Here is an 8,692-nt window from a genome sequence, read left to right as displayed (position 1 = left end):
AGGAGCCAGGATGGCCTGGGCTCTGCAGCTGCCTCTGCTTTATTGACTATGCCAAAGCCTTTGACTGTGTGGATCACAATCAACTGTGGAAAATCCTGAAAGAGATGGGAATACCAGACCACCTGACCTGCCTCTTGAGAAATTTGTATGCAGGTCAGGAAGCAACAGTTAGAACTGGACATGGAACAACAGACTGGTTCCAAATAGGAAAAGGAGTACGTCAAGGCTGTATATTGTCACCCTGCTTATTTAACTTCTATGCAGAGTACATCATGAGAAATGCTGGGCTGGAAGAAGCACAAGCTGGAATCAAGATTGCTGGGAGAAATATCAATAACTTCAGATATGCAGATGACACCACCCTTATGGCAGAAAGTGAAGAGGAACTAAAAAGCCTCTTGATGAAAGTGAAAGAGAAGAGTGAAAAAGTTGGCTTAAAACTCAACATTCAGAAAATGAAGATCATGGCATCTGGTCCCATCACTTCATGGGAAATAGATGGGGAAATAGTGGAAACAGTGTCAGACTTTATTTTTGGGGGGCTCCAAAATCACTGCAGATGGTAACTGCATCCATGACCTTGGAAGGAAAGTTATGACCAACCTAGATAGCATATTGAAAAGCAGAGACTTACTTTGCCAACAAAGGTTCGTCTAGTCAAGGCTATGGTTTTTCCAGTGGTCATGTATGGATGTGAAGTTGGACTGTGAAGAAAGCTGAGAGTCGAAGAATTGTTGCTTTTGAACTGTGGTCTTGGAGAAGACTCTTGAGAGTCCCTTGGACTGCAAGGAGATCCAACCAGTCCATTCTGAAGAAGATCAGCCCTGGGATTTCTTTGGAAGGAATGATGCTAAAGCTGAAACTCCAGTACTTTGGCCACCTCATGCGAAAAGTTGACTCATTGGAAAAGACCCTGATGCTGGGAGGGATTGGGGGCAGGAGGAGAAGGATATGACAGAGGATGAGATGGCTGGATGGCATCACTGACTCGATGGATGTGAATCTGAGTGAACTCCAGGAGTTGGTGATGGACAGGGAGGCCGGGTGTGCTGCAATTCGTGGGGTCGCAAAGAGTCGGACACGACTGAGGGACTGAACTGAACTGAACTGGTGGATGAGGTGACTGAATATGGCTGGTGTAGGACTTTGATGCTAGTCTGTCCTGGATCCGCCAGCAACTGGGTCCTGGTACCTGTAGCAGAGGTGAAGGAGACCCTGCACCTTCTAAATAACAAAGGTAGGGTACAGGATAACGGGGTATAAAAGTAAAGAGCTAGTTTTTTTCTGCGTCTAGGGAAAAGGAACTTATTTCTTTTGTTGTTTTGAGTATTATGGGAGAAATGGAAAAACAGCTAGTAGGCACTGTCAAAAAGAATGACTCGTAATTAGCAACCAGATGAGTGTTGAGAGACTGTTGTGTGTTGTGGGTGACTTGGAGACTCTTAATGTGTGTGTATGTGTGGGTAGTTTGCACTGGACTAAAGAAGAGGCCACATTGAACTTGTAGGTGGTAGGGAATTGGGGCTTGATGATGAATATTGGTTGACTGCTTGGGAGGAAACGTGAGACTTCAGTGACGAAATCCACACCACTGCAGCTTTACTCAACTATAGGGTTTCTAATTTTTGAAACACAAGCAGTGAAATGAAAACGTGTCAGAAATAACTTTTAGATGCTTCTAGACCTTCATGTGTTAAGCCAAATGTTGATAATACCTAAAAATCTATTTTGAAAGCAAAGAAGAGGAAGAAACTAAACAAAGGATAAAAGTGTATAGATTATATAGAATTTTCCATCAAAGTACAATAAGTGGGGGAAAAAAAGATCAGAGAACCAAAGAAGGTTGTAAAATGAGTTGAATGGCTCTTTCCAGAGGATAGTCAATGCAATATTGTTTGATTGTCTCTGCTCTTTCATTAGTGCATACTGTGAGAGTCAGAATTGGAATATTAAGGTCTAAGATGCGAAATACTAACTCTGGGTGGTAAGGGGGGATTTGGGCTCAGGGTTGGGAGGTCAGTTCTGGGTCAGTAGGCATCTGAATCAAGTTCACACTGGTTGTGATCTTCTGACAAAGAGCAGGCCTGAAGGAAGAAAGAAGATAAGGCAAAGATGATATGATATGGGCTGTGAAATTTGGAGGTGAGACAGAGGCAAGAGAGAATAAATCAGCAAGAATGGCTTACAAAATCCTTTCTTATTCCAGTTTTTGCTGAGTATTTTCATGAAATTACTACAAAAGGGGCAAGGCACACAGTTCAGTATCAGTGGTGGTTCCTGCTCTCACCGACCTCTACCCTGTTGGCACCCGTCCACAAGCAGGTTGCGCCTGGGGCCTTTGAAAAGGTAACTGAACCCAGCTGGACAAGGGGCCTGGAGGAAAAGCAGTTTTAATCGAGGGCAGTTCGTGGAACTCTGTCTGCACACATCAGCACTTCAAAGAAGGGCTAGGCAGAGCATGCCATCGTCCTGCTGAGGTGAAACTAATTTTTTCTGTCTACTTGTTTCTCTCCTAAGCATTCTGTTTCTGATTTAATTCTTGGCTTTAAAAAATAATGAATTGTAAAGCTTTGCCTTTCTCTTAATTCTACCCAATTCCCTATTTTTATCTATCAGAAGGCTTTATTGTAGTGTGCAGCACAGAAAAAAAAAAAGATAATTCAATCTCTGGTGGGTTAGCAATGTATCAGGTATTAATCTATCATATTTGGTACTCTAAAGAGCAGTTGTCCCCCTTCCCAGGTGGCTCAGCTGGTAAAGAATCTGCCAGCATTGCAGGAGACCAGGGTTTGATCCCTGGGTGGGGAAGATCCCCTGGAGAAGGAAATGGCAACCCACTCGTCTTCTTGCCGGGAGAATCCCATGGACAGAGAAGCCTGGAGGGCAACAGCCCATGGGGTCACAAAAGAGTCGGACATGACTTAGTGAATAAACCACTGTAAAGATCAGTTGGTTGTTGCAGAACATACCAATCCATTGCCTTTATCCTTCTGACATTTTCAGGCCCAACCTCAAAATTTAAGAAAAAAATTGTGTAATTATTTTACAAAGTATTATATGCAGGGTGAATGTAAGGTTGATGATTAATAATAAAATGACTACCTATGAACTCACTACCTACTTTTAAGAATGAAGGACCATTACTATCATATCAAACTGGCCAACTTATCAAAATGGTTTTCACAAATCATGCTTTTGGTGTTGTATCTCAAAGCCATAACCAAGCCAAAGGGGACCTAGATTTTCTTCTATTCTATCGTCTAGAAGTTTTATGGATTTGTGTTTTATGGATTTGTACTGTTGCTGCTGCTAAGTCGCTTCAGTCATGTCCGACTCTGTGTGACCCCATAGACGGCAGCCCACCAGGCTCTCCCGTCCCTGGGATTCTCCAGGCAAGAATACTGGAGTGGGTTGCCATTTCCTTCTCCAATGCATGAAAGTGAAAAGTGAAAGTGAAATCACTCAGTTGTGTCCAACTCTTAGTGACCCCATGGACTGCAGCCCACCACGCTCCTCCGTCCATGGGATTTTCCAGGCAAGAGTACTGGAGTGGGGTGCCACTGCCTTCTCCAATACATTAAGCCTATAATTAATTTGGAGTTAATCTTTGTGAAAAGGGTAAAAACTGTGTCTAGATTTTTTTTTTTTGCATGTAGATGTCCAATTGTTGTAGCACCATTTGTTGAAAAGACTGTCCTTTATCCATTGAATTGCCTTTGTTACTTTCTCAGTGATGACTTGACTACATTTTTGTGGTTCTACTTCTGGACTCTTTTCTGTTTCACAGATGAGTTTGTCTAGTCTTTTACCGGTGTCATACTGACTTAATCACTATGGCTTTATAGTAATTCTTCAAGTTGGGTAGTATCAGTCTTCCAACTGTGTTCTCCAGTTTTGGGTTGGCTATGCTGGGAATTTTCTCTTTTCATATAAAATTTAGAATCTCTTTGTTGATATCCACAAAATAATTTGCTGAAATTTTAATTTGGGATTGAATCTATAGGTCAAATTGGAGACAACTGATCCCTTAACAATTTTTGGTCTTATCCATGGACACAGAATAGCTTTCTATCTATATAGATCTTTGATTTCTTTCATCAGAGCCTCACGGTTCTCCTCATGTAGATCTCATACATATTTTATTAGGTTTATGCCTACGTGTCTGCTTCTGGGGGGCACTAATTCAAATAGTGTTGCTCTATCTGAAATTAATATAGCTAATCCACTTGGCTTTGGTTATTATATTCATGGCTTATCTTTCTCCATTCTTTTACGTTTAATTTAGCTGTCTTTGTATTTAAAGTAGATATCTTATAAATAACATATAGTTGGCTGTCTTTTTTTTTTTTTTTGGTGTTTTAAAGGCCAGATTTGGAGGTGATGGCCAGAGCTTTCATTCATTCCATTGTGTAGAAGGCAGCCACGTGCCGTGTCTCACTGCAAGGGTGGCAGGGAAGTGCAGTCCAGCTATGTGGCCAGGAAGCAGGGAGGTACAGGTTGTGATATGTGTCTGTGTCACAAAGGGTTGCACACATGTGTGAGAATATTCTTGAAGTAAGTGAGGTTAGCAAGGGCTTGGTCTTTATACTGAAGTCATCTTTTCGTTAAAAAATTGTGTTGCAGAACTCTGCACCTCCCCCGTGTAGTGTCAGCATCTCCAGATAAGGCTAGAATGATGTATTTTGCCCACCTGTTCTAGTTGCTTCTGGAGGTGGTGTGGCAGAGTGAAAAAACATTGGCGTCAAGTGTCCTTGGGTTCAAATTCCCAGTTTGCCACTTATTAACCCTGTGAATTTGAGCAAATCACCTAAGCTCTTGGAGTCTCGGTTTCTTTATTGTTAAATGGGGGGCAGAAAGAAACTAGGTAAAGCAGTCAATTATGGAGGTGCTCCTATGTGACATGCTCTGTGGTCAATTGGGAAATAGCAGAGGTCTGCTAGTGTTGGAGGGTTTCCTGTGAAGACGTGGGTCGCAGTGGCTCACCATGGGGGCGGGGGCACTGGCAGCAGCAGTCCTGGGAAGTGCCCCTTGGTCTGAGCCCTCGAGTTTGTAATTCACTCTGACAGTTATTGATTTTCACATTGTTCAGTCTTTTTCTTGTTTTGAGGACAGGGGTGACAGCTTCCATACTCTACATGTTGGACCAGAAACCACCCACCACCTCTTTTTGTACAACCTGTGAGCTAAAAACAGTTTTTACATTCTTAAAATGGTTGAGAAAAGTCAAAAGAAGAATATTATTTCATGACAAGTGAGAAATACATGAAAATCAAATTTTAGCATCCCTAATTTTTATTGGAGCACAGCCATGCTACTCATTTATTTACTGACTGTTTATGGCTGCTTTCTTGGTACAGAGTTAAGTAGTTTTGACAGAGACCTTATGGCCCACAATGCCTAAAATATTTATTATCTGGATCTCTCAAAATGTATTTATATTTTCCATCTCCTTTCCTCTCTGTGCTACACTCTGGGTAATTTTGTCATACCAATTCATTTCAGTCTCTTTAGCTGTATCTAAACTGCTGGTTTAGCCATCATTTCTTTTCTTCAACAATTATATTTTTAATTCCTAACATTTTATTCTTATCCAAGTCTCTGGGGCAGTTTTGATCATTTCTTCTTGGTCACTCGTTTTTGTAGTACTGCTTATTAAACACTTCATACATATTTATCTTATATACTATATCTGGCAATTCCATTATTTGAATTCTTTGAGCTCTAAATCTGATGTTTTCTGCTTCTGTTATCAATGCTAGTTTGTTTCCTTTTGTATTTGTTGACCTTTCACTGTGATCTTATATTAGGGGCTTCCCTGGCGGCTCAGATGGTAAAGACTCTACCTGCAATGCAGAAGACCCAGGTTCGATTTCTGGGTTGGGAAGATCCCCTGGAGAAGGGAACGGCATCCCACTCCAGTATTCTTGCCTAGAGAATTCCATGGAAAGAGGAGACTGGGGGTGCTACAGTTAACGGGATCACAAAGAATCGAACACAACAGAGTGACTAACACTCTATTTGGTAGTCTGTGGTCCTATGTGGTCTTGTCCAGAATATGGATGAGTTTGCTCTGCTGAAAGCCAGAGAGATGACTCTGAGCTGGAGCACTAGAGCCTTCTTCCAGTTTATCTGGTTTAACCTGAATCTTAGGTTTAGTTCTTCAGGCTTTCTTTGTTGGCCTGAGACAATTTTTCTCAATGCCAGCAACAGTATTTGAAATGCAACTGGTAGCCAACCTTAGGCTTATCTGTCTTTACTGTTTACATGCTCTTCAACCTTTCTTTTTAGCTTAGTTCTTTTTTATTCTTCTGGCCCATGGGAATTTCTTGTAATCTCAGCAGTATAATAAAAATTTTTTTTCTGTGCAGTCTAGATGTTTTGTAACAGGAGGGTTTCCTGGCCATTTAATCTGCCATACTGCCAGAGCAGGAGTCCTATCCAATTATTTCTTCTTCACTTAGAAATAACTTTGACCCCCTGTTGCTGGTTTAGCTCCTTCTCAGTACCAGGTAAGGGAATCATTTCTATGCTTTCTATTGTCTCCTTTTCTTTGTTGCACCCCTATGCCTGTCCACGTCTTTAGTACTCACTTTATTCCTTTGATAGATAACCAAACTTTGAGTCAATGGTGATAGTACCTTCTCTTTGACTAAAGAACAGCTGTACTTTGGTTTCTTGCCAAGGGTAGGATTTGGTTGTGACTCTTTTCAAGCATCTTGGGTCTCGTTCTGCTTCTTCCCATTTCTAAGCACATACAAGCTCTCTTCCCATACCTAACCCATTGAAACATGCTCTCTTTGTTGACATGGTTTAATTTTTACTTACTGATGTCTTTATTTCAGATCTCTTCTGTGGAATCACAGTGTTCTTTCTTGTTCCTTGGGTCTCCAGAGTATGGCTTAAAGCTAAGTGCTTTTTATCCTTTCTTCATATCACTGCCCACATACTGTTCTGTAGATTGATTAGTTACTTCTGCAGCTAATGCCATCAGTTACAAATGGCTTTATATGCAGAGATAAGGCAGATGAAAATCCATTGTAAACTGTAAAGCCCTGTACAATGCTAAGGGCTGTTCAAGGCTGAGACACAGTATAATTTAGGTTTCAGCTGAGGCAACTATTCCTGAATTTGATTATGCAGAAAAAGTCTTAAAGGCTTCTGGAGCTGAAAAGTAGTCTGTACAGGAAGAGAAGTTTGAGTCTTTCAAGGGGGAAATGGAACATCCTATTTAGAAGCTGTTGTGGATTCAATTCTTCCTCTGTTTAAATACAGCAAATCCATTTTTATCAAAGACTGAGGACAAAAGAACCACTGGGGAGTCCTTCAACTTAGACTTCCAATGGTTTCCATCTCTCTCAGTTTTTAACTGTGCACAGAGGCACAGAAGATGGTGATTGCATCCATCGAATATGATGGGGAAGAGTACAAGAAATTAGTGCCAGTGGACAGGATGGTCACAGAGCTTCCAGAAGGTGAAGTTAACTCAGAAGGATGAATTAACCACGTCAGCCAGGCTGTGGTTCCAAGAGTAAAACTGGGAAGAGGCCGGTTCCTGATATATGTGTCTGAGGAGGAGGAACTAGGAGACCTTAAAATATTGCAGGAAGAGCACTGGATTAGGATTCTGGAGATGGTTTTCTTGGTGAAAAAAAAAATGATGGCTCAATAGTCACATGATGAAACCAGCTCCTTGTTCAGGATCAGGTTGCTTTCCAACTCAAATCCTGTGACTCTCTGGTCATTATCAGTTGACATGGTTTTGTTCAAGTTGAAAAAGTAGGACTTAATGCTTTTGGTTTATCTGAATTTCCTGCTTAAATTAAAACATGTTTCTGATTCCCTTGTTTCTGTATTCCTGATGTGTGCAGGCAGCTACTGAAATTGATGCAGGAAAGAGAAAACACACACATCCTCTGTTTTCCCTAGGAACTAACTCTGTCTTTTCTGTTGTATATACTCAAGTCCTAAAACAGCCCAAGAGAAGCCCAACATGCCAGAATTACCAGTTTTGTTTCTAAGGCACGTGGTAACATGGGACTTTGTCCCTTCTGTTTCCCACAACACTTTTCAGACACCCCAGCATAAGGAATTCCAGAACTTTTTGATAGTACTCTTTGCACAACAAAGTATAATAGTAATTCCTAGTGTTATAAACATTCCAGAGTATTTTAAGAAATTGTTCTATTTGTTTTTCAGTCTTTAAATCCCAGATTTAAGGGCACAACAGAAAGCTTGCTCTTTGCATTCTGTGGATCACTGCAACTTCCTGCTGTTAATGGTATTTCTGTTAACTTCTGACTGACTCCTGAGTGATCAATTCTAAGTAGGCAGGGCAGGGATTCTCATTCGTATCCCAAGGCACGACCTACCATTTAATCTTTCCATTTTCTTTCATGATATCTGGATTGTAGTCTAGATTGGATTCAGGTGCTCCCCAGCTTCCTAGATCTTAGAAGATGAATCCATTGGCTATTCAAGTTTGAGTTGTGTCCACCCAGGCAGTCTTCTGCAAACCTTCCTGCATCCAGATGCATAGGCCCCTAAAGCTCTCTGGATCAGAATCTCTCCTCCTTGTACAGCTCTCCAATAGCAAGGCTTTTATCTTCCCTTCATTTCCATTTTTGCCTCAAAGCATCTATCCTTAAGTCTTCCAAATATGGCTTCAGAAGAAACAATCACTTAAGAGCCTGTC

Source organism: Bubalus bubalis, chromosome 2 (assembly GCF_019923935.1).
Source record: "Bubalus bubalis isolate 160015118507 breed Murrah chromosome 2, NDDB_SH_1, whole genome shotgun sequence".
Lineage (NCBI taxonomy): Eukaryota > Metazoa > Chordata > Mammalia > Artiodactyla > Bovidae > Bubalus > Bubalus bubalis.
Note: the sequence above shows the minus strand (reverse complement) of the source record.